Below are 27,325 nucleotides of genomic sequence, written 5' to 3'. Positions count from 1 at the left end.
AAAGGGTCCCTTACCAGCCAGCAAGCTCCTTCCCTTACAAGACCGCAGGCAAGACATATGTCCTGTTTATATTTAAATTTTTTTTCATTTTTTAGAGATTTTTTTTGTTTTGTTTTGTTTTTTGTTTTCCGCCTGCCTCTGCCTTCAGAGTGCTGGGATTAAATGTGCGTGCCACCACCACCTGGCATTCTTTAAGTCCTGTGAAGGGATATGTACATGTGGGGAGGCCAGGGTGTGGGTTCCTGTTGAGCTGCTCACCCCTGTCCTTAGCAGGAGCAGTGCAGGCTCCCAACTGCGAGCCGACCCCCCAAGCCCAGGTTGTCTCGTTTTTGTTTTTGTTCTTTTAAAATGTTATGTACCAGGATTTAAGTGAGATTTATTTATCTATTGATTTTTGCGGCTGGGTCTCTAAATGTAGCCCTGGCTATCCTGGAACTCACTTGCTGTGCAGATTGGGCTGACCTCGAGTTCACAGAGAGCTAGCTGCCCACCTTCGTGTGCACCACCATGTCCAGCCCTTTGTCCTGTTTCAGGTTAACAGAGGTGAGATGATTGACAACTTAACCGGCCAGGCCTGGGCCTCAAGGGGGCTCAGTGTTCACAGGCTCCAGATGTGGTGTTTGCAGGGCACCGGCTGCTTGTTCAACAGTTCGGTTTTCAACTGTAATGCCGACTCTGCTGGTACAGTGTATACCCAGTATGCATGAGGCCTGCTGAAAAATAGCGTCCCCCACTCCGGTGTGGGGCTGTGCATTGCACCAGCACTCCCCTCTGATCTGCATTCTCAGCACCCCCATCATAGGAGTCCTTTTAATTGCTCCGCATGACTGAGTCTTACTGAAATCTTTGTGGCTTAAAAAGAAAATATCTAAAGTGTTAGCTTCCTGGATCCAGAACCTAGTGTTTCCTCACTGTCATCTCAGTGCGAGGCCAAGCCACTTGTCCGCCCTGTGCCTCATCACTGATTGTAAATGATCGTGTTAGGCTTCCTCTGGGCCGCTCGAATCTGGAGTCCATGACACCCTACCTTACAAGTGAGGAGCTGGATCGTGTAGTGTGAGCTAGAGAACTCGAGAGTTCTGTCCGTGACCTTTCATTTAATACCTGTGTGATGCCGGACAGGATGCGTGGCCACGCTGGGCTTTGTTGGTAGAATAAAACTGTCTCGGGGCATGTTCTTACTGAGACGGTTAAATTTTCATGATCAAGCTTGGCTGGATTTTAAGTTGCCGAGGAGATTGGAGAGGCCCCTCTGCTTGTGTCTTGGGGGCTTTTCCAGAGATGTGGGAAAGGTTACCTTCAATACGGTAGTGCCATTCCAATTCCGTGAGCTGAGGGCTTGGATGAGCGCACAGTGGGAGAGGGGGAAAGCCAGTCTACTGGCGGCATCATCGCCACCCAACCCCTGCCTCATGTCTGGCTGGCCATAAAGTGGGCAGATCTCCACCATTTGGCCTCTGCTGGCCAGCCCCCTCTTTCCTCAAGCTGCGCTGCACCTGGCAACCACGCCTCCTTGTCTGAATGCAGGGAGGGGCCTGGCTGGGACAGGTGGGCTGGTCCTTTGCCACTTCTTGGCTGGAGCTGTTCCGTGTGAGAGCCCAGAGTCTCTGCTGCTTCTGCGAGGCTTCAATAATCCCTTCTTTGAGATTTGCTGTGCTCTGTGGCACGAGCCCCACTTAGCATTCTCTCTCACGAACATGTGGTTCCTAGCAGTTGGTGTGAGGTTTTCCAACCACACCCATCCTTTGTTGTTCATTCCGAGTGCACACATACACGCTGGCCAGGTCACCTGTCTCTTAACCACCACTGCTGAAGTCCTGCTGGAAAGACACACTTATCAACGGTGCTCAGTCCTTTACCTCAGCAGTGTGGACCTGCTGGGTCACATGCCCCGTGTTTGGGGAAGTTGCTGTTCCTCTTCTTTTCTTTGCATAGTGTTCCTTGTTGGTAGGAGCTGTTTATTTTATTTTTTTACATTTAGCCCTCCTAATTTGCCTATTTGTTTGTTGTGTTCCTCTTTTTATTTTTATTTTTATTTAAGATCAACATAGAAAAGAACACGTTTCATTATGTCATATCCATCCATCCATACCTCTTCTCAATTCCCTGGGAGTAAAGAAAAAAAAAATTCCCATAACATCTCTGTGTTTTTAAAGAACCCAAAATTTGTCACTCCAAAGACCTGGCCTATGTCAGAGGCACTAATGGTTGTAGCGACCTTCCCTGCCAGATCAGCAGAGACAGGTACTGGGAGTGAGGAAGTCACCTTGAGTGCATGGGAAAGGGGGCCTGAGATACCCCAGGATGACATCACTGGCGTTGCTTATGGCAACTCCCTGTGCAGTGACCGTGCTGTGCTTTATGTATTTGGACCAGTGTAGGCCTCCCATCGGGGCTGCAGAGGTGGCAGGCACTGTAACAGCTCCCTTACCCTAGCACCAATAACCCAAAGGCAGTACGGAGTTGTAGCAGAGAGGTACCGCCTGTGCCCCCAGCCCGGGTCTGAGCTGGCTTGGCTCTTTTACCTTGGGAAATAGCAGTGTCTGTTACACCGAAGGCCAAGCATAGGTTAATGTTTGCAATTGCAAAAGTTAAGGCCCTCGTCCAGGCTCAAAGCTGAGCCGTAGCCGAGCAAAGACCCGTGCTCTGCAGACCTAGAGATCTCGACACTTAGTGTAGTCTGCCACTTGTCAGCAGGAGTTGTGTGGCAGACGCTGGATACTTGCTGGTCTGACAGAGGAAAGTAAGAGGACCAAAGTGGAGGGGGAAACTGGAAAACTTGTTCTTAGTGAGAGATTTCTGAGGGAGGGTGACCAAGAATAGAGGGCGGGGTCTCCTAAGGCCCAGCCTGGCAAGAAACCCCTGCCCATAGAGAGGAGGTAGCTATTTAGGAGGGCTGTGCAGCCCCGGGAGTGGTATTACTGGCTAGAAGCCTCTTGTCCTCAAGAAAATGGGAACGTTTACTGCACGTATTGTTCTTGGCTGGTGCCATAGTTTGAGCAGGACCCCTGGGCCCAGATCCGCCCGGTCATAATGTTCTTCTTGTAGGTTTCTAGGACCCTCTGAATCCTTCTATTTCTCCATTCTCCCATGCTTCTCTCACCTAGAGTCCCAATAGAATGTCTCAAACTGTGGCACCAGCCAAGGACAATACGTGCAGTAAACGTTCCTTCGAACCGCTTCCCAGATCTAGCCAATGGACAGGACATTCTCCACAGTTGAGTGGAGAGAGGGGTCTGATTTTCACACAAACTCTGGTGCCCCATATTTGACCAGGTCCCCTGGATGGGGAGACCTGGCAGCACTAAGAGGAAGGATAGCAGGCTACCAAGAAGAGACTTGATACCCTATGCGCATATACAGGGGAAGGAGGTCCCCCTCAGTCACAGTCATAGAGGAGGGGAGTAAGGGGAAAATGGGAGGGAGGGAGGAATGGGAGGATACCAGGGATGGGATAACAAGTGAGATGAAATATGAATAAATTAATAAAATATATTTAAAAAAAGAAGATGGGAACGGTCTAAGGTTAAGGGGGCGTGGCCAGAGAACGTCTTTCAGAGTCAAATGCCCGGATGCTGCTGCCGGTCTGTGCTGTGGCCCCATGTCACCAGGGCTATTGGACTGGGAGCTGTAGGCTCAGCAGTAGCAGTCCCCAAAGAGCTTCTGGTCCCAGCAGGGTCAGCAGATGCAGAGGCCCCGACAGCCCTGGGGAGTGAGCTCTGGGAATGGCAGGGCAGTGCTGCACACCTGAGGCTTGAGACACCACCAACGCTGTGTTTTTAGCGCTTTGATCCCATTCTAAAAGTTTCACAGAAGGAAAGCAGGTGTGGCACTTTCTTACAGTCCTAGCACTTGGAAGAGAGATGGTGAGGAGTTCAATATGTCCTGGGCTGCATTGTCTCAAAACAAAACAATACTCAAACAAAAACAAACAGCAAAACCAAACCAACCAACCAACCAACCAACCAAAAAATCCCCAAAAGAGCCCTACGCCCCCCCAGGTGGAGTGGCAGAATTGACTCTTGAAGTTTGTCTTTATTTTAAATGAATACATTTTCTTTTTAAAGCTTTCCTTCATCTGTTTCCTTGACCTTAACCCCTCAGTTCTTACTCCCCTGCCCTCTCCTGTTAACTAAAAATGCCTAGGGCTACCCTGTGTGGTGGCATTGAGTCCATCCCTGCCCCTTGGTCCAAATGAACCATGCATGGCCTGCTGCAGTGCCCCTCACAAATATTCATTAAATAGACATTTGCTAGAAACACACACAGACACTCCTCCCCCACATACACTCTTTACAGTGTTATATAATGAATTAAGATGCCTGCATTCTCGCCCTCTCTCCTGTGCAGCAGGTGATTTATACACTTGCTAACAGGTGAGACTTCCAAAGGACAAGACCCTCTTTTACAAAGGGCAGCACACTGATCGCAGCACACTGATCATTAAACAGCGGCAAAGCCACCCATCATGGTCAAAGCCTATTTAGCTGGTTTAGGGACCACGATAAACCATAGCCCCACTTTTGAGCACACCAAGAAGAGTACCCTGCTCTGAGGGTCTATCTCTGAGGACCCTTGCTCACCCTGAGTCTTTTTCCATCTTTCAGTTTCAGATCTTGGATCCATAGGCTCTGACCCCCCCACCCTCACCCCCACCCCATGCCCCACAGATCTGGTCCTGCCTGTCTTTCCACTTGTCATTCTGTGGAACTGGGGACTCCCAAAATCCTTATGTGGAAAGCCCAGCCCCTACTATTGTAGACTGTGATTGTACTTTGAGATGAGGTTTCTAAATGGGTAATTAAGAGTGAATTAGCTGGTTGAGGCAAACTTTAACTTAATAAGGCTGGTGTCCAGATTTCTTCATTGTATGTGGACACTGTATACAAGGTGGACATCTGAGTGCGGGGAGGCAGAGAGAGGGCCCTGCCAAGACTCAGGGAGAAACCGCATCCAGGGGGAAGTAAAGGCCTCAGAAGAAACCTGCTCTGTGGTCACCTTCCATCTCGCTCTTCCTGCTTCTACAGCTGGGAGGGGGTAATTTTCTCTTTGTTTGCAGCCACCCGGGCTATTGTTCACGGTGGCCTGGGCAGAGGAACGAACCTACATGCCTTCCAGAAGCCGCAGCTAAATGAAGTGTCCCTTTGTTATTGCTAGATGTGCTGTTGTTTTAACCTGCCCTCTGTTGGGCTGAGCTTGCCCGGAGTCTTCACTGGGCACCCGGCAGCTCCTCACACAGCCCTCCCTCATTTTTCCTTCCGAGCTAATGAGTAGATTTCAGTCTTAATTCCAGAATGTCTTCAGATGTGGGACCAGATCCCATAAACTCTTCAGAACCCTCTGCTGTGTGTTGATGAGAAGCAGGAAGGCTTGCTCTGGCCCTGGACAAGCAGTCTCAGTGTTCTAAGTAAATTATGGCTCTTGAAGCCGGGTCCCTGTTATTGTTGGTCTTGCTCCCCCAGCGCCGCGGCGGCAGTGGGGTGTGTCTTTGGCATAAGTTTCTGTGTTTCTTCCAGGCTGTGAAACACAACATCCCAGGCCCATACTCTGAACTTTCTCTTTCACATGCAAATGCCCTGGACTGGTTTACTTTTGGGAAAACCCCAGAGAAGTCTTTGGCGGGAATGGGGGGGTGGGGGGGTGGGGGGGGGGGGAGTGGGGGGGCAGGGGGGCAGGGGGGTGTCCAATATTAGCAGCAACGAGAGAGATGGCTCCGCTGTTCTCTTTGGCAGACTTCGAATCCTTTCTCCTCTGTCCCTTTAAATATAACACAGGTGCTTGTTTTTCCTTAAAGGCTTTGAAAAGGGGAGATGTGTCCCCTAGGTTAAACCAAAACAGGGTCCTTCTTCATCCCTTTCCTGGGTGGATGGTGACCACTTCTGCCAGTAGCTGCCCAGCAAGTAAGCTGAAGGGGAATTCACGGAGCTGCCTCACCCTCACAGCTCCTGGGGAGGGATTGGAGGAGGAGGAGGAGGAGAAGGAGGAAGAGGACAAAGAGGAAGAGGAGGAGGAGGAGGAAGAGGAAGAGGAAGAGGAGGAAGAGGAAGAGGAGGAAGAGGAGGAAGAGGAGGAAGAGGAGGAGGAGGAGGAGGAGGAGGAGGAGGAAGAGGGTGAAGAGGAAGAGGAGGAGGAGGAGGCACATTTTTTCAGAGTCCCTTCCAGGAAGGATAAGGCGCAGCCGGAAGGGATCCCACAGAGCGGCCAGCTCAGGGACTTTGGGGAGGGAGTTAATGGCCTTTGATTTCTGGGAGCCGACCATTTAAAAAAATTTTTTTAAAGGGCTAAACAAAGCAACTACGTGGCAGCTAATACTGAACATTATGAGGCCATGGGAGAGGTGTGAGGGTGTTGTGACCCCATCAAGCCCTGACTGGCTAAATCTGGATGACGCTTAACTGCCATTTTGATTCTCTGTGGAAGTGCGCTAGGTGCATCTCATTTAGGGTCTCCAGAGAACACTCAGGTGCATTGCCTTTTTTCCTTCCTAGTATTTAGGTCCGTTTCCTGGGAAGCATTTCACAGAAAGAGGGGCTGTGCTTGAACATGAGTTTTTAAGGACCCCAGTGGCAAGTGTGGTGACCACAGTGTCCTTCCTGGGGGAGTAATTCAGAGCCTTAGAAGAAACAGCCTAGCCCTGTGTGTCCTGCACCCTCCCAGGAACTGGCGCTGGCTGTTGGCAAGTGTCAGCTCCAACTTCCTCCCTGGGCCTCGCCTCCCTCTGCCTCCTCTGCCTCCGCAGGCTTCTCCTGTCTCCGTTCTGAGGTGTGTTTCTTCCTTCAGGCTTCTGAGACCTGGGTGGGTCCCCGAACCTCCTCATAGGCAGCTTTCCTGAGACCAGTGAGAATGGCACCTGCAGCCTGGCTGTCTGCCATATTCTGTCCCCAGAGGACACTGGGGCGCCCAGGTTAAGGTGCCAACAGCAGCAGCATGAACAAAAGGAAGGGGCAGGACTGGTGAGCTCCTGTCCTCAGCTGCTGGAAGGCAAAGGCAAGGAGAGAGACGCGCTCCCTAGCGGGCTTCACGCGCAGTCTACACAGTCAGGGGAAGGCTTACAGCGAGCGGTGTGTGGTGGGTTACTGTCTGCAAACTGTGCTTTCCTGCCCTGAATCCATCAAAGTGCAGCTCCTGAAGCACACACACCACACTGCGCAAACTGTTGCTGGGTTTAACAGTCTAAATATCTCAAGTGTTGCTGGGTTCCTAAGAGATTTGGCTTCTGCTTTTGATGGTAGTGAGGAGGGTCAATGCTTTCTGGACCCAAGTCTCCCTCTGGCGTATTTTCCTATGTGGTGGTGGTGGTGGTGGTGGTGGTGTGTGTGTGTGTATGTGTGTGTGTCTGTATTAAACCCATGGACTTCCACATGCTAGTATTCTGCCACTGAACCAGGCTCCAACCCCTTACTCATCCTTGCTTTTTAAAGGAAGTGGTCACTGTGGCAGCTTCTCTCCCATTTCCCCTTCCCCACAGAGGAGGAAGATAACCGGACCCTGATTTACCATGAGATCAGAGTAATAAAGGAATTTCTAGTTCCCTGGGATGGGAGCTCTCCGCCCTCCTCACTAGAACTTCCCGGCTGGCCCTGGGCTTGCTATGTAGCTGAGCCTGGCTTTGAACTGATCTTCCTGCCTTCCCTTCCGAACTGCTGGGGTTAAAGGAGCATGCCACAACACCTAGCTTTCACTTATTCTTTCTAAAATCCTTTTCACTCCTGCCAGGTGGCCTCGGGTGTACCTGGGTCCCGCCTTGCCCGTGGACAGGACAATGTAATATTCAATAAGCTTTACGCATATTAACGGTTAGTGGCAGCTTAGTACTCTTTTATATTCTTGAGCAGGCATCTTCAGAAATGAACTATGACCTTTGCTTTCTATATAGGATAACGGCCGTGACAGCTGCAAAGCAGAGTGTGTAGTCTTTTCCCTTCTGTCCTGGAGTCACCCATAGCTTGTCCTTCGAGTGAGTCAGACTTTCAAACTGTTATACCTGGCCATTTATGATAGACATCTACTCTTGGTCCAGTCTCCTGGAGAAAGAGGTGAGTGCAGTTAATGGTGAAAAATAAGCAGCTAGCTTCAACGATCTGAGCCCGAGGCAGTGCAGACATGGCGGACAGAAGGCCAAAGTCAGGACAAACTCCCAAGTGTCCCGGTTTCACCGAGAGTCTGGGGCCTCTGAGCTCACAGGGTCCCCAGTTCTTAGCTACCTGAACCACCTGGCTGCTCTGTTGGGGGACATGTCTGACTGTCCTGCTGTGGGCAGGATGAGACAGTGGACCAGAGAGACACCAGCGAGACTCCTGAAGCCTTTGGGGTTTACTCAGGTGGCAGAGAGTGGGGAGCAGTTTCTTTGGTATTAGAAATAAGTTTGGCATAGAAAAGAAAGAGACCGCCACTCCAATTGATGTCTCTGGATAAGGCCAGTTTTACTCTTGATCAGGAGGGTGTGCTGGGAAGACGAAACACACAGACAGGAAGTGACTGTCATTCTCCTTTTGGCTGGGGTCTGACCTCACAGTCTTAATTCAGTTGGGTGGTCTGAAAAAAATTACACACAGGTAATGAAGCAAGGGGAGGTGGGGGTCACTACTTCAAAGAGAAAAGGGCACTGTTCCCGCTGTCACATTTCTAGACTATAGCAGTAAGCAAATAAGGTGGTGTGTGTGTGTGTGTGTGTGTGTGTGTGTGTGTGTGTTAAAGGACTTGTCCTAAACACAAGTTTTTAGCATTTAATAGAAGGGACTCCGACTTGATATTTTGTTCATTCGGTATGTGGGAACCCCACGTCTGAGAGGCTGGGGATTCGGGGTGCATTTGCTCTGTATTTGAGTAGACCTTCCATCTTGGTCAAGCTGTCATTTGATCTGGTATCTTTTCTGTTGCCACTGCCTTTAAATGTGTATGGGTGTTTTGTCTGCATGTTTGTCTGTGCACTACATGTATACATGGGCAATGCCTATAGAAGCCAGAACAGGACATCAGATTCCCTGGAATTGGAGTTGTAGCCATGTGTGAGCTGCCACGTGGGTGCTGGGAATTGAACCTGAGTCTTGCAGATGCAAGCTGCTCTTCACAGCTGAGCTGTCTCTGTACTCACCCATCTGAGTTGGATATTCATCCTGCGGAGTGGATGGAAGAAAGAGGAAGTTGTGTTTGATGTTTTCCTGTAGGAACCAGTTTGTTGTTTTTAACAAAATCTCAAAAGTATGATTTTACCAATAAAGACTCAGGAGTCAGATGCTGGGGTGAAAGCTCAGAGAGGCAGAGAAAGCACCCACCTGACCTTCCTCCTCAGCCGGCATCCCAGCAGGCATGCCCTCTTTTTAAACAGAATGTTCCTCCCTTTTCCCTCCTGTGTACCTCTCTATCCGTCCTTCTGGCTTTCTTCTGCTCTCTATGGCTTCTTCTTAACCTATGTTCACATCCTGTCAACTGGCTGCTTGCTCCACCTCTTGACCTATGATTGGCTTTATTTGATCCTGTTTACAGCATTCAAGTGAAAAGCTCTTGGATTAAAGGTGTGTGCTAGGGCTGAGCCACACCACAACTAGACGCAGGTTTTTTCCCCCATCAAATGGCACGGTCTCCAGGTTCACACTGTGACATCAGCTCCCTCTCCATCTCCCTACTCATCACACTCTTCCTTTCTTGGGACAGTTTAGTGATCACTCCCAGCACAGACGGCAGCACTCAGAGACTGCCAAGGGCTTCCTGAGAGTGCACTACAGGCCTTCTGCCCTTTGTGCTGTGTTTAATTGGAACACACTGGCCCCCACTTACCACTCAGGGAGCATGTCTCTTGCTGTCTAAGCTGGCTGCTCCCTCTCTTGTGGCTTCTCTTTGGTTTGTTGTGTGACTGTTAACTGTGTTTTAGAGTCTGTTGTCTTAGCCTGGCTGTCTTCAGTAACCCAGAACGGGAGTTGCATAGAGACCATAATCTGTCGTTTAGAACCTTTGGGAAGAACCTTTCGCATAGTGGATGCTTACGCCGTCATCAATTTGAATGAATTGTTATGATTCCAGCCTCCTGTAGCCCTGTCTCCAGACTCCTGGTGAAAAAAATTGAGCTGTGGGGTTCCATGTTGTCGTGTGCTATGGCTGAAGGCCCCTACCGTAGTGGTCAGGAAAAAGAGGCCCCCCGCCCCCACCATCCCCGAGTCGTGGTACTGTGTCTTGTGGGTTGGGGAGGGGGTGTCTTCTGGGGTTCTTGTCCTGGGGTGCGGGTTTCATCTGTGGGGTCTTCCTGTGCCTCATTTCTTTCCAGTGAGGCACAGGTGTCCTTGGAACAGAAGCCTGGCTAGAGTCCCCTCTGGGTTAGCTTGGAGATGGCATCAGGAAGCCAGACTTGTGATAGGATGATGGGGACAAGGGCAGGCTGGCCTGGGGATGAGGGGCTGCGCATGAGCCAAGGCTCTCTTTCACCCAGTTCCCTATCTGTTTGTGTTCTTCTCCTCTGCTTTAGTTTTTCCACCCCTGTGAGCAGTGTGGCCTCCATGGGATATTTGTCGGTGGAATTGGAGAAGGCATCATTGTTGTTGTTGTTGTTACGATGACGATGATGATGATGATGATGACCGGTTCAGAAACTGCCCTGAAATTCATTGTAGAGTTTTCTTTTCCTTCTTCATTTCCTACCAAGCAAGCCCTTTAGTAGGTTGCTGAGGGAGACTTGTCAAAGGCTGTTTTTGTTTTCTGGATCTGCAGCTATGCCGGCCGAGGGTTGGTATGTTTCTAACTCACCCATGATGCTTCAAGGCGTGAACTGGCTCAGCTGGAATTTTTCTTGTCTGCCTCATGGACACAGCGCTCGCCCACCCAGAAAGCCCTTTAACACTGAGTAATAGGTAGAAATGTTAGGGTGTAAATGGCTCTCAGTGCCGTGCGTTGAGTGCAGCGTCCCAGGGCAGGGGCCTGTAATTTGAAGTACAGTTTGTTCCTGGTTGGCAGAACATTGCTAACAAAGCTTATTTCCAGGTCTGGAGTCACAGCCGCACTTTCTACATGGAGCCCCTCGGCCAGAGAGGTGGGGTGGGTGTGGTTAGAGAAAAGTGCAACTAATTTGCATGGAAAATGCGTGGAAAAAGTCCTAAGCTAACATGGGGACGGTGGAGTTTTAGGTCAGCGCCTTCAGTTTTGTCGCTGAGCTGCTGAGGGCTGGCAAGCCTTGCTTCCCAAGCTAAAGCTAAAGCAAGCTCGACTGTTGTGGCGTAGATAGTCACCAGAGCTCAAACTCAGATCAGTGCATGTTTATCCAGCCGTTTGTCTTTTCTCCTAAGAGTGCAGGGTGCTAACATCATAAGAATTAAATGAAAACTTAGGCTCAACTACATCAACAGCAATTTTTCTTACTTACAGTAAAGCTATAGTTTATAGAACCAAATACTTCTCTTCTCAAGGCTTTGTACCACTCGCAAACAAACAAACAAACAAACAATCCTGAACTATAGGGTAGCTTAGGTCCCAAGTCTCTGTGCCAAAAATGCGCTTGAGGGGCCTTAAACATTGGAAGTTAAAAGGGAAGTGTGCAGAGTGCAGAGGGGTGCTCATCTCTCTGAGCTTGATTTCCCAGCACTGCATGAAATGTAAGTTGCTCTGTGGTCCTTCATGTGAGAGCCACTCAAGTCAGCTGTCTTACTTACTTCACTAGTGCTGTGACATGACACTACAGCCAATGCCTTCAGAGGGCAGAGTCCATGACTGACAGGCGGGCGGGCAGGCAGGCAGGCAGGCAGGCAGGCAGGCAGGCAGACAGACAGGCAAGGAGGCAGCAGGCAGACAGACAGGAAAAGGCAGGCAGGCAGGCAGGCAAGCAGACAGGGAGGCAGGCAGGGAGGGAGACAGGCAGGGAGGGAGGGGGTGAGAGGAGGGAGGGAGGGAGGGAGGCAGCAGACAGGCAGGCAGGCAGGCACTGGCTGTAGCGGAGAGCTTACATCCACAATTATGGGGCACAGAGAACTAACTGGGAATGCCATGGGCTTTTGAAACCTCAAAGCCTGTTCCTTGTTGCAACCCTGTGTCTGCTTCCTTCCCCCTCGGGTATCCAGGCTCCTTGCAGACCATCCTGGGCTGGTGGGTGCAATGCAGGATCTCAGGCACTGGCGAGTGTGCAAGAAACAGCCTTCTTGGGAGACGGCCTCAGTGGGGCATCCCTTTTAACTTGGGGAAACAAGGGCTGTATAAACCTTTAGGGAGTGGGCAGAGGTTTTTGGGATGGGTGTGCATCATTGGCCAGGGTGCTGGGGATGCCCGATTTGTATGAAGAGGAATTTAGGGTGCCTGTTGAACATGATCTTATAAGAAGAGAGGAAGTTTAACCTGGCACCAGGCTACACGGCCACCTCAGCGGAGTCAGAGGGGGACCATAGGTGTGCGTAGGCAACAGGTAGACCCAGAGCAGAGAGGAATCAGACCTACTCCTGCTGGTCTCAAGAGGAGATTTTGGGGGTTGTGGACACACTTCCACCTCACTCTTGCTCTAGCTCAGCACCTAGTGACACAAATTCTCCAACATGGCCACACCTGCTAATCCGTCTTTAACAGTTGCATCAGCTGGAGACCAAGTATTCAAATGCATGAGCCTATGGGGGCCCTTCTCATTTAAGCCATCATCTGAGTCCATAAGCGGAGACCAAGGAGAGGCCAGAAAAGTCATCACTCTCATGGGCTTAGAGGCAGGAGCAGAGCCACCTGGGTCACGTGACACCTGGGATGGTCAGGAGACAGCAAGGGAAGGGCCATGGACGTGCCTAGACCATGCCTTCGGTTGAATTCCTGACGGGGAGGTGAGCAGTTCAGGATTGGCATCTTCCGGTTTGTACATCTCAGAGGCATGCTCTTGGTGGACCCTCTTCCCTGTCTGCAGTTGGCCAGCTCCATCACAGTCAGCCTCTCCCTAGCTGGAGAAGGTTTTAAGGCACTAGAACATCATCCTGTACAGAAAACAGAACCGTTAAATGGAATAAAGTCTTTGCTGCGTTACAGTTGAGAGGGCAGCCTGATGGCTCCGGGCAGAGAGGAAACTTGCTTGGGCAAACATGTGAAGCTGGAGCAGGTGTCTTGGGGTTCACCTGAAGCCAGGAGGAAGAAGTGGGAGGAGTACATGGTGCTCAGTCAGGTCTCACCACCGGCTCCCTGACGCAGGCAAAGGAAGCACACCAAATGGCTGCCTTGTGATCTTTTCTGCCCTTCATCTCTATAGGTCGTTGATGGCACAGCCTGCATCTGCCGAGTGGGTGTAAAGTCAGAACCTGATGGGAACAGGGGCATGTCATCTGGAACTCTGCCCTGATTCGAGCTAAGTTCATCTACTGCCATTGTAGGGAGCCTGTGACGTCAAACCAGAAGGTGGTGTCACAGAGAGAAAGGCTCTGTGTTATTATATGGAATGTCAGTTTGGAGACTTTGGTAAAGATATGGCTGGGTTTTGTGGAGATTCCAAGTAACTAGGCACCTTGCTTCACATAAATTACTTTTTTAATTTGGAGAAAAATCAGGTGCCATAGATAAATAATAATTTCAACACTTGTAACCAAATTTCTTTGTGTCCTCTGTATTTTTTTTAGGACATTAGCTTAGTAGGGTTTCAAGGTGTGTGTGTGTGTGTGTGTGTGTGTGTGTGTGTGTGTGTGTGTGTGTACATGTTAGTTTTTGGCTTTAAGTAGCAAGAATCTAGGTTGGCTGGGCACACACTTTTCTTTATGCTAGAAGCTTTAGCAAAACAAAATTGTCAAAAGTAGTCTCCTCATGAAGCTTGTACCCCATACAAAGTAGAGAGGGCTGGGTTAGACTTTGTGTTGACTCTGAAACTCTGAAACACAGAATGTGGCCAGGTGTGGTGGTGCACACCTGTAATCCCAGCACTCAGGGAGGCAGAGACAGGCAGATCGCCATGAATTCAAGGCCAGCCTGGTCTACAAAGTGAATGCGGGACAGCCAAGGCTACACAGAGAAACCCTGTCTCAGGAAAAATTTAAAAAAGAGAGAAAGGAAGAAAGAAAAGATAAGCACAGAATGTGCTGCAAACTGCTTTTCCATCTCAGTCCTGTGAAAATTGTTTTCTTCCTTCTTTCTTTCTTTCTTTCTTTCTTTCTTTCTTTCTTTCTTTCTTTCTTTCTTTCCTAAGAAATGATTTCTCTGTGTAGCCCTGGCTGTCATGCAACTTGCTTTGTAGACCAGGGTGGCCTTGAACTCACAACAATCCACCTGCCTTTGCCTGTGCTGGGATTAAATGTGTGCTCCACCATGCCCAGCCAGTGAAATATGTTCTTAAAACACCTAAGCAGAATAGGTTGCATTGCCTGGGAATGTCACAAATATATTTTACCCTTGAACATCTACTATGTACCCAAAGTAGTTGCTTGTTCAGCAAATGGCCTGGAGCCTTTCCCCAGGAGTTACTTCATATACTTGAGACTTGCTTGCATATATTTGCTAATTTAGATTTTTTTTGTGCGTGTGTGGATGCAGCGAACTTCTCTTGAAGTTGGTAGGTAGAGGCATACAGGCAGTGTTCGGGGTGATCAAAACTTCCTATATTGAGGTCAGCCTGCTTTTCAAGCTGTCAGTGAATTGGAGGCCATGAAAATTCTGTTCGCTTTTCCCAGTTTTGCGTGATGTCACATCACACAGTGTACCCTGCTTCTGTTAGGACCAATGCCTGTCACATAGATAGGGCTATAAAGTAGTCCAGATGGTTCCAGCTCAGAGCAGAGCTTCCCAAGCTATTCGTGAGGGCTCTCATAAGTTGATTATCTGCTTACTGATAAGTTTGGACAAACAGGGCAATTAATACACACTGACTGCTCATATGGTGGGGGATAACGTGATGCAAATAGTTTTAAGGATTTGTAGACTAACATCCTCTTAAACAGAGCAGTGGCCTGGAAGAATAAACAGCCTCCACTTAGCTTTTCCACCATCAAACTGCCTGGTGTGTTTGTGTGTGTGTGTGTGTGTGTGTGTGTGTGTGTGTGTGTGTGTGTGTGTGTTCGTGGGGTGGGGATAGGGGGGTTATCTGAGCCAAAGGCCAGCGCTGCGTCCTGCTTTCTTGCCCCCTGCTTCCCAGCCAGTTTCGCAGTGCTGTGGCTGTGGTGGCCTTTGGTCATCTGTTTACAGCCCCATGACTGACTCAGGGTGGAAGACGCTATTTTAGACAGAGCTCAGCCAGTCCCTATCAGATTGCACATTAGCGCGAGCGATCTGTCCAAAGCCATCTTCGCCTTTGTTTGCTTGCTGCTTGCTCTTTCAGACTCGATGTAAGCACAGACACCCAAGTTAAACTCAGCCTGTGTCAAGAGAAAAAAGCAGCCACTGGCCCCTCTTGGTTGGGTCTCTTCCTCACCCTCACTCCCTATTCTGTTTATTCTTTGATGAAACAAGCACAGAGGTGCTTTGGTGGCAGCTGTGCCCTGAGCCTCACTACTAAAATGTGACCCGTAGACCGAGGGAATGGTATTCCCTGTGTCTTGGGAGACATGTGGAGTCTTTAGGGCCATCAACAGTGCACCGACCCAGAATCATCATTGAGACCCCCCAGGGAATTGATGTGTCGGGGTGGGGAGCATGGGACCTAGACCAGACCAGACCAGACCAGACCAGGCCGCTGGTGTCGTCTACCTAGATAAAACTTGTTGCTGCCTCATTCTCAGGACAGGAAGAGGGAATGGTAGACATGTGCTCACGGTGCGTGTTTCTAACTCTACCTTGCCGTGAGCACTCACCTATGTGCAAGGGTTCCTCAGAGTAGAGGTGGGATTGTGAGGCAGGAGGTCAGGGGCTGGAGAATCCAGCTTAGGGTGTGCTTAGCTGAGCTCAGTTGAGGCTGTGGTTTTCCTGTCTGTCTGCCTTGGAGCACAACATGAACGAAAGATGGATATGGTGCGGCCTCCGTGGCCGATCAACACACAGTAATCAATCAGATTTGTTACCACAGATGACAGCAGCGTTAGTAGTTGGGTTGCTCGCCTCCTAGAAAGTTCACGGCTTACTGCACACCTGATGTGAAGACCATGCAAATGTGGGCTTCCTCCCCCTTCGTTTTTTCTTTGAGCAGTGGAAGCCGCAAGTATATGTGTAGGTGGGGCAGATGGAAGGGTGTATCGAGGTCCCAAGTAGCCACCCTGAGTGCCAACTGCGATCAGCTCCCAGCCAGTCCTGTCTGCGTTCTCCCCAAAGCTCGTCTCTACTTGGAGACAGGGGTACTTGGTTGCAAGTACGGCGAGTGAAAATTGATTTGATTTGTAAAGGGGCACTGTGGAACCACTTCCCCGTGGTGGGGAGGCCTGGTGGCACTCAGAGAAAGAATAAGCAGGCTACCAAGATGAGACTTGATAGCCTATGACCGTATAGTGGGGGAGGAGGTCCCCTTCAGTCTTAGACCCAGGGGAGGGGAATAGGGTGAAAGGGGGAGGGAGAGAGGAACGGGAGGATACAAGTGATGGGCTAACAATTGAGATGTAATCTGAATAAATTAACATAAAAATTATTTTTTTAAAAAAAGGAACCTTGACTTGTTAAAGCTGCTGCACATTTGTCATGTGATTTCCACAAGTATTCTACAAGATACTTAATCATTATATGTGCACTGTCCGTCTTCTCACTTCTTGTGTGTCTGTATGTGTTTGCGTGTGCACATCCGTGTGTGGCTGCATGTGTAGGCCACAGGTTGATATCAGGTATCTTCTTTAGTTCCTCCCCACCTTAGTTTTTGTGACAGCGTCTCTCTCACTGACCCTGGAACAAACAACCCACCCAGCTGGACAGCAAACCTCCCCAGTGCAGGGCAGCACTTTCTGCTGCCTGAATGTTCTAAATGTTCTTCGTCCAGGCTGGCCCACGGGTGCTCATCTTTCTCCATCGTATCCGGGATGGGTCTTCTTCAACCAGGTCCCTGCTGCAGCCGTCACTTCCCTCAGCTGTTGATACCTCAGTCTCTTCCCCAGCAGTGCCCAGCGGTGGCCCTGGCTGCCATCTGAGGGGACACCGGGAGCGGAGAGGCCTGAACATCCTCCTCATTCTGTCTTTGGGCTTCCGTGGACTTGTTGAGGTTCCAACTTCCAAAATTTATCTTGGACACCTACCACAGTGAGGAGAGGACATTACCTTTGGCTCATTTTTTTCCTCATGTTTCCTCAGGCTGGACCAGGAACCCTGAGGCCTGGGTTCACTGTTATAATTTAGCCATTTAAATGACCATGAGTAAGCTCCTCAGGGAAGTTTTTCCATGGGGGCTCAGGGGCTTTGCTAGGGTTTTTTGTTTTTAGGTTATCTCTAGTTTAAATCCTTTCTATCTATCTATCTATCTATCTATCTATTAATCTATCTGTCTGTCTATATATCTTATCTATCTATCCAATCTATCTATCTGGGGGGGCGGGCAGGGAGTCAGAGGACAAGTTGGAGTTGTGTCTCCTTCCACCATGTGGGTGCCAGGGATTAGACTCAGGTTGTTAGGCTTGGTGGCAGGTGCCTTTGCTTGCTGAGCCATCTTGTGGGCACAGGTTGGACCTTCTGTGACTCACCAGCCATCTCAGTGTGGCTTTTCTCATGAGTACAATCTGTCGCCCTCTGAGTCTTGACCTCAGGTCTATGGACTAGAAGCCCGACAAGGGTGGGACCCGGGTTTACAGCTCATGAGCATCACAGATGTTTTCTTGCAGATTAAAACTCAAGACCCCCATCTGAGTGTTAGAGAGTGCGGCCACACAGTAGGAAGAGGGAGACTTCAGGGCGTGTCTTTTCCTCATGGCGCTGGCAGCAGATGTGCTCACAGAGACAGTGATGGGCTCATAGGTACCGTGTTGAGGCTAGCAGTGTCATCTTTGCCTGAGGAGCAGATAGAGAAGCCATGAGGACAGGAGGCTGTCGGGACGAGGAGACTGAAGGGGAGCAGATATCTTCTTGACGAGCAGAGCTGATGCAGTGAGTGTCTTGAGACGTGACTCGGCCCTCAGTTCCCAGGGTTGGTCAGAACTTCACATGGCCATGTCTCCGACTGCCTCAAGCCTGTCTTCTAACCTTCAGAGCTCCTTTGTAAGATTGGAGTCCCAAAGACACTCTCAGTTCTGACCCCAGATCTCCTGTGACCCGCTCGGGTTCAATGAGATCATCTCACGGGACTCAGGGAAGTGCTGAAACTGAACGATGGAACCAGTTGGAACCAGTCAAAGAGAGTGTCCCAGAGGGCAGGGCCTGGCTGGATCATGAAGGCACAGCTTTCTCATCTTATCCCATGGAGTTTGGCTGTGCTACTTTCTGGACATGCTAATATCTGGCACGTTGGCATAAAATGATAGTCAGTGTTGCCAACTGAGAAAGCTCATTAAAAAAAAAAAAGTTACTGTCTTGAGTTTTCTTTCTGTAGGCGTGACTGATGTGCGTGTGGGTCATGAGGTCCATCTCAGTCTTCAGACCCCCTGAACCCCAGAGGCTGGGCTGACAGCATTTGACAAAGCCCACGCCTGTCATCACATGATTGGTCTTTCTGGGACTGCCTCCATCTGTAGTCACTGTAGTATAAACTTTCCAGGGGACCCACTGTGAGTCACCTAGTTAGCACAAACCACCAGGCCCTATGATCTGGGAAATTTCCGAGACACACACACACACGGGTCAAAGTCCAGCCAAAGCCTTCATTACATAAGTTTGCTCCGTTCCTTTGATTTGACCTTCCAAACCCACTCTGTCAACTTGGAGAGCATTCTAGAGCTGGGTAAGAAAAGCTAGGAAGAGCCAGAGAGTCCAAGAGGCAAATGGTGCCTCAGAGCCCCTGGCTGAAATGTTGATGCTCTGTCTCCTGGGGGAAGAAGGGACGCTGGCTGTACCCTCAGGGCTTCCAGCCCAATCCCCCACTGCCTGGATTAGAACCTGCAGTGCATCACACATGAACTGTATGGCCCTGGACAAACCACTTTGTCTTCCGTGTGCCACTTCCCCTCCTTCATGAAAAGAGAGACAGTGTTGTTTCGTTGTTTCCTGAGGCTGGTCGTATCAAGTGACTACACACTTGATGGTTCAAAACCACAGAGATTTTACACAGTCCTGGAGACCGGAAGCCTATAGTCAGGCATAGGTAGGCCTTGCTCCCTCTGGTGACCCCGAGTGAGACTTGTCCTGACTTAGTTCGTGCAGCTTCTGGCACTGGTGATTGTTGGCTTGTGGGTGTGTGTCCCTTCATTCTCTGGGCTCCTGCTCTCCTATGTATGGAGCTGAGCCCTCCCCCTCCACACCGGCATTTTCACTGTGCCTGGTATTTTCGTGAATGCCACGGAAGGTCCCCATGAGCCCAGGAATGGAGGGGGGTTTGCTGAAGAGCGAAGTCGGAGGTCACAGGGGTCCTGAGGGAGCTGGAACTTGAAGCAGGGGTTCAGTCAGGTGATAAGAGAACTCCAAACCCTCACATTCGTTGCCGGTGGGCACGCAAAACCAGTTCGTTGGGAGATGGTCTAGCGTTTTCTTGAAAAAAGGAGTGCCTTCTTATATGACACAGCTGGCACCATGGGATTTTACCAGAATGAGTTAAAAACCCTGCGCGTAGGCATTTATAACAGCTTCGTTCATGGAAGCAACCAGGGTGCTTAGCTGGTGAACGGACACATGAACTGCTAGAGTCAGTGGTATCCAGTGTTAAAGAGAGCTGTGCTCAACACAGAAGACCCATGTTTTAAATCCGTGGTATTAGCAGAACAAAGCCAATTGGAAAAGGCCACTTCCTACAGGAGTCTGACTTTGTGACCTTCTGGTTAGAGTGGAGGAAACGCGAGAGATTGCTCAGGATAGGGAGTAAAGGAGAGATGAAAAGTTCAAACAAAGGCCTCTGTGGTTGGGAAAATGGCTGTGACTTTACAGTGGTGGATGCACACCATTACACATCTGTCCGAGCTTGGGGAATGCACAGCGTTCTGAAGTCAGCCATGGAGGAGGCTGGCCACCTGCAGCACAGGCAGACCAGTGGGCGAGGCTGTGTCTGCATGGGGTGGGGGTGGGGGGGCACACAGAAGTGCTCTACTTTTGCTCAATTCTGCTGTGAACCCCAAAGCACTCCAAAATGTAAACTGTCACTAGCATTTTAACTGAGGACAAACGAAAGGGTAGAGGCTTACAGGGGGCAGGGGGGCGGTGGGGAAGGTAGAGCCAAGCATATCAAGGCACGCTGTTGGCACAAGTTGGCAACCAGATTGGCTGTGAGGTAGGGATCTTGCTGTGACTCGAAAAGCCGGTTGGGGCTACTGCAAATACACATTGCTTCAGCTGACCTAAATGCACGCATGCTTGTTTCCCACAGGGATGATATACTTGGGGCAATGTTGAGCCTGCAGTAGGGATCTCCTTTTAATTAGGCAGATGTGAATTACGGGTTTGTTTGTGGTCCAACTCTTACGACTCAAATAAAGCATGCTCTTTTCTGTTCTTCTTGATGCACAAATCCGAATGAGTGGCATCAAGCGCTCAGGTTGCCTTCCCTCTGACCTTCCTTCCCTCCCTCCTCTCCATCCTTCTGGGCTCTTTGAGCTTGGGAGCAAGAGCCACGCCCACCTTATGGGGATCAAGTTGATCACTTGGAGGAAAGTGTTTGATTCAGCGCCAGCCAGTGTCTTGGGTCTGTAGAGCTTACCTGGTGACAGTTCAGTTTTGTTCTGTTGCGCACACAGGTGGCCTCAGGTGGGCTAGTAGGAGTAGGATGGCCCCTGTTTCTTAGAAGAGCCTCTGTGTGGTAACTTGAAGGGACGCGTCTCTTGTCTGGTCCCAGCCATGTGGCTCCGGCCATCGGGAAGGGATTGTAGGTGTGGTTCTTCATTTTCCTTTGTGAGGTGCTTCTTTGAAGAAGATGGGGATGTTTGTCTGTCTTTCCATTCACAGTAAGGTCCATGGAGTTAGTTATTTGGGGAGAGGTAGCAGTGGGGGAGGGAGGCTGAGAAGCTGTGAACAGCACGGGTTCACTCGAAGGAGGAAAGAGAAACTAGGAGACTCAGGTGAGCGGGCAGCTCTTGAAGCCCTGGCTCAGAAACATGTCCTTGCCCTATTCTTTATGTCTTTCCTGGACCCCTTGAGGTGAGCATCTTTGGGTACCACATTCCTCCCATGACCTACTGCCTCACCACAGGCCAGGGTCAACCAAGCCAACCAAACACATATGAAAACCTCTGCACAGCATGTGAGGCTCCCTGGGAAAGGGGTGTAGACGGGGGTCCAGGAGCTGGGGACATCAGGTGGGGGCCATGGAGCTTGCTTATTTTATCACACACGGGGCAGGAGGCCTCCTGGGAATGGCAGGGCTTTGCGATTTGTTTGATTTGTTTGCTTTGAGACTGGGCAAATCCTAGGTTGGGCTTGAACGAGCTGTGTCCAAGATGACTTTTTTTTTTTTTAAAAATTTTTTTTATTGAAAAATAAAATCATTCATATTACATCTCAATTGCTATCTCATCCAAGATGACCTTGAATTCCTGACCCTTTGACTACTACCTTCCACGTGCTGAGATTACAAGCATGCCCCATCAAACCCCTCAGCAGGTTTTTTGTTTGTTTGTTTGTTTGTTTTTGTTTTTTGTTTTGAGAATGTTTTGGGAAAGATGGCAACTAGGTGCCTCATGTGTGTGTTTAATGTGGTTTGGGCATGAACCCAGTCTGTAGATGCCAAAGTGGTGACCCCACCCTGAGATAGCACAGCCACCACTCACTGGATGGTTCCACTGACACTTGTGCTGAGAGAGTGATGAGGAGAGCCAGCAGGAGTCAGGTGTGCTAGGCTTTGTTCCTAACCAGGCCCCCAGGGACTCTGTGATAAAGGAGGCTCTGGAGAATTTGGAGGATTTTGTTTGGTTATTCTGTTGCTTATTGGGTGGGCATGAGGTCAGAGCCAACTGACTGGCATGCTGGAGGAGAAGCCAATGTTGGTGTTTGCCTCAGCTCTTCCCTGGCAGCATTTAGTCACCGACCAACCAGGAACCAAACACCTGCCTATCAGTTCCTCATTTCACCTTCCTCCTGAGAACCTTCTGCAGATTCCAGGCTGAGAGCCACTTTTATTATTCCTGTGTGTCACCCGCGATGGTTCTACTCCATACCACAGATGGATAATGGGCTTTGAAGCTGAAATAAATCAAAACCAAGGGCGTGCAGAGAGTGTGTTGATTTACACACTGGGCAAAGCTGAGTGTCTTCTGTATGCCCCGGGCGTGCTGGGTGTGGGATTTGCTTAGCTTTGGGGGAAAACCCTTGTTTTAAAATGGTGAACTGTGATAGCCTTTCAAACGATTTCCCTGAGTGGGAAATTTAAGCACGGGTAAAGGAAAAGATGCCCCTCACAGGTGGGCCAGTGTGGCTATTTTGCAGGCCAAAGTGACAGGCTTGCAGTTATGTGATCTTAGAGCGACAGTTGGGATGCAACTAAGGGGTTTCCAAAACCCGGGCAACTGGAAGCATGTGACGTCTATTTACTGAGATGAAGGAGGCTTTCAAAGAAGAGAAAGTGAGTGTTTGGAGCATTTAAAGAATTGAGGTCTTTATCACACACACAGGAGGAGCAGCATGGAATAGGCAGTTGCTGGTGTGAGTCAGGTGTCTTTCTTATTTATGTATTTATTAAAATTAGGTCCATTGCAGGAAATCACTCATGTAGCAGTGTTGAAACCTGTGTGGTTTCAATACTGTGTGATAACCCAAAGATGCTCACCTCAAGGAGTCCAGGAAAGACAGAAAGAAAGGGGCAAAGATATGTTTCCAAGCTGCCCGTAGAGTGCTTTAGAGTCAAACAGTACCTGAGAAGTTCTGTATTCAGTGTCTTGAGAGGTAAAACAATTTTGCTAATAAAACCTTGTCTCCCCCCCCCCCCCCAATGACACTAGAGTTTCACCCACATTGGAGGAGGGCTTGGCTCTTTGTTGTGATCTCGTGAAGACTGGCACTGGAAACTTCCCATGATGCCTCTACTCCAATGGAGCCATTTCAGAGAGATGCTGACAGGGAAAAGCAGGCTGCATGCTAAGCCATCCTACTTGTGGGAGCGTGGGGAGCAAGGGAAGCTTCTCCCAGACACTTCCTCAGAGTCACAGGCATGGAGGAACTAGATGAGGAGCAGAGGCCGCACTATTGCCTTAGGGCTTAAGGATGCCCAGGTCAGGAGTCAGGGTTTAGGGCTCTGTACGTTTCCGTTTCTGTAGTAAATGACGGGAGATAAACAGCCTACAAAGAGAAAAGGGCTTAGTCTCTGGTGGCGCAGTCACATGAGGAGAGACTCTTTGATTCATGGTTGGGACGGGAGACGGAGGGAAAGCCCCCCCGATAATGCAGCTTCCTCCCCTTACAGTTTCCGCTCCTCGTGAACCTGGGGACTAAGTTGTCAAGGGCTGCAGATCGTTTTCAGAGATTTGACTGATGGTTATTTTGAACTTTATTCTTGTTTCCACATGGATAAGGTGCGGGCAGTGGGTATGAAGTCTCTGTAGTCTATTGTTTGATGTCTCAACAATCTCTCAAATCAGTTTAGTGTGTGTGTGTGTGTGTGTGTGTGTGTGTGTGTGTGTGTGTGTGTGTGTGTGTGCATGTGTGTGCGCGCCACGGCATGTGTGTAAAGGACACCTTCGTAGAATTAGTTCTCACTTCCCACCTTTATGTGAGTTCTGGGGATCAAACTCAGTTGTTGGGGTTCAAGTGCCTTTACTGTTGGAACCATCTCCTTGGCCCAGAAGTCTGTTTTTATTTTTATTTATTTATTTTTGAACAGGGTTCCATGTAGCTCAGACTAGCCTCCTCTTTATTATGTATCCAAGGATGTCCCCGAATCCCAGACATCTCGCCTTTCCCTCCCAAGTGCTGGGATTACAGGCGTGTGCCACTACACTGGCTTCTCTCCCTCTGTCTCTGCCTCTGTCTCTCTCCTTTACATGGGCTGCAGTGGAAGTTGATACCCCAGATGTCTTCACCTTCCTCTTTCCCACGTGATTTCTCATATAGTGTGTGGTAGAGGAATGCTGGGAGCACGAGGGGTCAAGGATGGCTCATCTGTCTAAATGCCCTCAGGGATAAATTAGAATGAAGGCACCAGTTGCCCACGGTCTCCCTGACAGCCATCCATCGCTTAGCTACAGAGACATATTCTGACGAATTGTCACCAGGCGCTCTGATAATCCTGTGTGTGCTTTCTTGCAGTGTCACTTGGAGCTATAGCATCCGAGAGATTACCATAGTATAATCAGTTACTGTTCACTGGACTGTCATGTGACCACAGATACTTTATTACACGGATGGTAGACGTAATTTTTTAATCGCAGTGTGTTTGCTGGACAGAAAAGTAAACCATATGTCTCAGCCTGGGTTTTTGAGGTTTGTGTAGTGAGAGCCTGGGGGTATCAATCTGTGGCATCCGCTAAATGACACTTTGAGTCTGTGTTGAGTTCATATTTTTTAATTAAACATGATGTTTCTACATATGACACAAGGTCTCGTTGAACACAGTTATCACCGCTGCTTTCCTGCTTCCTTCTTTGTTTTCTTCCAGGGGGTTGGTTCTTGGGGCCCCTACATGCTAAGCAATTCTTGGCTGTTTATCTGTACCCCAAAGACCCTTTTGTAACTATCATGTTTCTTCTCCAAGCTGGTTTTACCTGATGATTGAAAACCAAACCCACTACAAGCCATATCTAGCCATCTTAAGCCTAAAAATGCTAATGAGTTCCACTTGGAAGCACTGACTAGGAAACGCCAGATGTTCTACTGGGAGAGAGGGTTCAGGCATGTAGGCGGCCCCTCAGACATGTCTGGGGAGTCCACCTACACAGAGCCAGGGCAGGCGAGGTGGCAAGTCTTCTGAAAACTCCTTGGGGAGGGTGGTGAGAAAGAGGCGAGCTGATTGGTCCTTCTCCGCCATCCCTTAGGATCCCTTGGGTACATGAGGCAGGGGCATTGCAACCTTGGAAGTTTACCTTGGAAGCCCCTGTTGCGTATGGCAGAGTCTTGGGGGGCTGTCATGGCTCCCAGTCAAAGGCCTGTGCCTTTGGCGTGTCCCGAGTGAGTTGTGTGCAAGTTGCCCTAGCTCCCTGGAGCTGCAGAACTAACTACACAGAAACGTCTAAGCACCACCCTTCTCCAAGGGGAGGGTGTCCCAGGGAACACAGTCGCTGGTGAAACATGCCCCCTGAAGACCCGATTGGCTGGAGAGCCAAGATGAAAGACATTTGCTTGATTCAATAATTTCACCTACCAAAGCTTTCTAGAGGGACCATATTTAATTGCCGAGAGAGACAGAGATTATATTTCTTGGCCTTCTGAGGCTTTCCCACAAAAGCTGTTCCTGTTGGCAGCGGGTGGGGGGAGGGGCAATGGGGGATGGGGGTGGGGCGGGGAAGGGCTGAAGCAACCATGATGTAGAAGTTAGCACTGTCAAGTTCCCTTGGGTGCCTTGGCTAGATCGTGACAGAGGCTGACATTTGGTTTCTGGAACTTGTGTTGTTCATAGCCACACCCCAGAGGAGCCTCTTAGCATCTGCAGATGCCCTTCCATTTGTATTTGTCCAAGGCTGAGGGAGGGAGAGAGAGAGAGAGAGGGGAAGAGACAGACAGACAGACAGACAGACACAGACAGACAGAGAGAGCACTAGCTGCTTAGCAGTCACACAGCCAGAATGCAGCCCCGGCTAGACTCTCAGGCTGAGGGCTTCCAGCCAGAGCACACTCAGACTTCTCACTGGAGAGTGCCTTTCAGGGCATGCTCATCAGCCAGCTGGAGGGCCAAGGACTTGAGTTCAGAAGAACCATAGAATAAAGGACCAAACAGGTTTTCATATCTAAGTAGTGATAAATTTCACTGGTCTATCTATCATCTGTCTGTCTGTCTGTCTGTCTGTCTATCTTATTTATCTACATATACGTATACATATATGCACATACATGATATATATCAGTGACAAATATACGCATACACATATAATTTCACACACACACACACACACACACACACACACACACACACACACAGATGATAATTGGGACTAGGGATACATAGCGATAGGTCACAGAGGTGCTGAGCTCATGTAGGCGTAGGGAGAGGATGGCAGAGGCCAAGGGAGGAGGCTGAGTCCTCAGTCCTGGGCCTGGCATAAGAACCCTAACTCCGAGCTTCTAGCCCGAAATTCCTTGGAGGAACCAAACTCCTGGGGTTGGCAGAGCTTAGGGCTGAGTTTCTGTGACTGCACCCCGATGACTTAAAAGGTTAAACACTCATTCTTGGAGCACCCCTGCCCCCCTGCTTTTGCCCATGCTATTCTAGAGGGATCAACCAGTCAGAGGAACGTGAGCTCTGCTTTAGGAGGTTGTTGGTTGTCTGACCCTGGAAACATCAATAAAATCTCATTTACCCCTCAGCTCCCTGCGCATGTTATTACTTAAATAATTCTTATTAAGTGGTTGCTATTTTCATTTTATTCGTAAAAAGAATAAAAAATATTTATATTAGATTTTTTTGGGGGAAGTCCTCTGCTTACTATTTTTTCTTTTAAAAAATTAAAAGTAATTTGTAGAAGTTACATTAAATACCTCATGTTCTAGTTTTCTTTCTGTTCCTGTGATGAAACACTCTGTGGGGGAAAAGGCAACAGAAAAGAAAAGGTGTTTTGGCTTACGCATGCAGGTCACAGCCATCACCATCATCGGCGGAGTCAGGGCAGGAGCTCAAGCCGGAAGCTGAAACCATGGAGGGATACTATTTTCTGCCTTGCTCGGGCTCACGCTTAGCTAGCCTTCTTATATACAGCTCTGCTCCACTCATCCAAGGAATGGTGCTTTGCACAGTGGGCTAGACCCTCCTCAGTAGTTAGCAGTCAGGACAGTCCTCACACAGACACGGTCCAGTCTGATTTGGGCCATTCTTCCTCGGAGTCTCCCTTCTCAAGTCACTGAATGAGATGCGTGAGGTTGACAGTGGAATCTACCTGGGCAGCCTTTCCCATCAGATAGTCAGGGGTGAGTTTTTACCTTCTCTCTGTAGTTTTTCTTTTTGGGGGGAGGGGAAGAGGGTGTACCCAGTGCATGCCAGGCAAGCACTCGACCACTGGCCGACGTCCCCAGTCTTCAGTCGGGGGTTTTCTGACCGTGCTGCGTCCTCTGTGCAAGGGCTAGGTTCTTCTGTTGTTCCACGGAGTTCCAAGTCCCCCAGTTGGTCCAGCGGGGCCCTGTGTCGGGGTTTTCTGCCCTTGGTCGTATGTATCTTCTTGGTGCCTTGACTGTTTCTGTATTTTGCCGTACGTGAAGGTCCTTGCAGTCTGTCTAGTGCTTTTCTGCCCCCTGTAATTAGCCATTTCTTTAAGAAGCTCTGTTCCTTCTCAGGGAGGATGGT

At 49.5% G+C, this 27,325-nt stretch overlaps 1 protein-coding gene across 1 annotated transcript in view; it reads left to right on the top strand.

Annotated features, from left to right (window-relative positions):
- Abcc4 (ATP binding cassette subfamily C member 4) overlaps positions 1-27,325 on the top strand; it is a 203,622-nt gene that overhangs the window by 9,100 nt on the left and 167,197 nt on the right. The window lies entirely within an intron of this gene.

Source organism: Acomys russatus, chromosome 18, assembly GCF_903995435.1.
Source record: "Acomys russatus chromosome 18, mAcoRus1.1, whole genome shotgun sequence".
NCBI lineage: Eukaryota > Metazoa > Chordata > Mammalia > Rodentia > Muridae > Acomys > Acomys russatus.
Note: the sequence above shows the minus strand (reverse complement) of the source record. Positions and strands in the feature narration are given on the sequence as shown.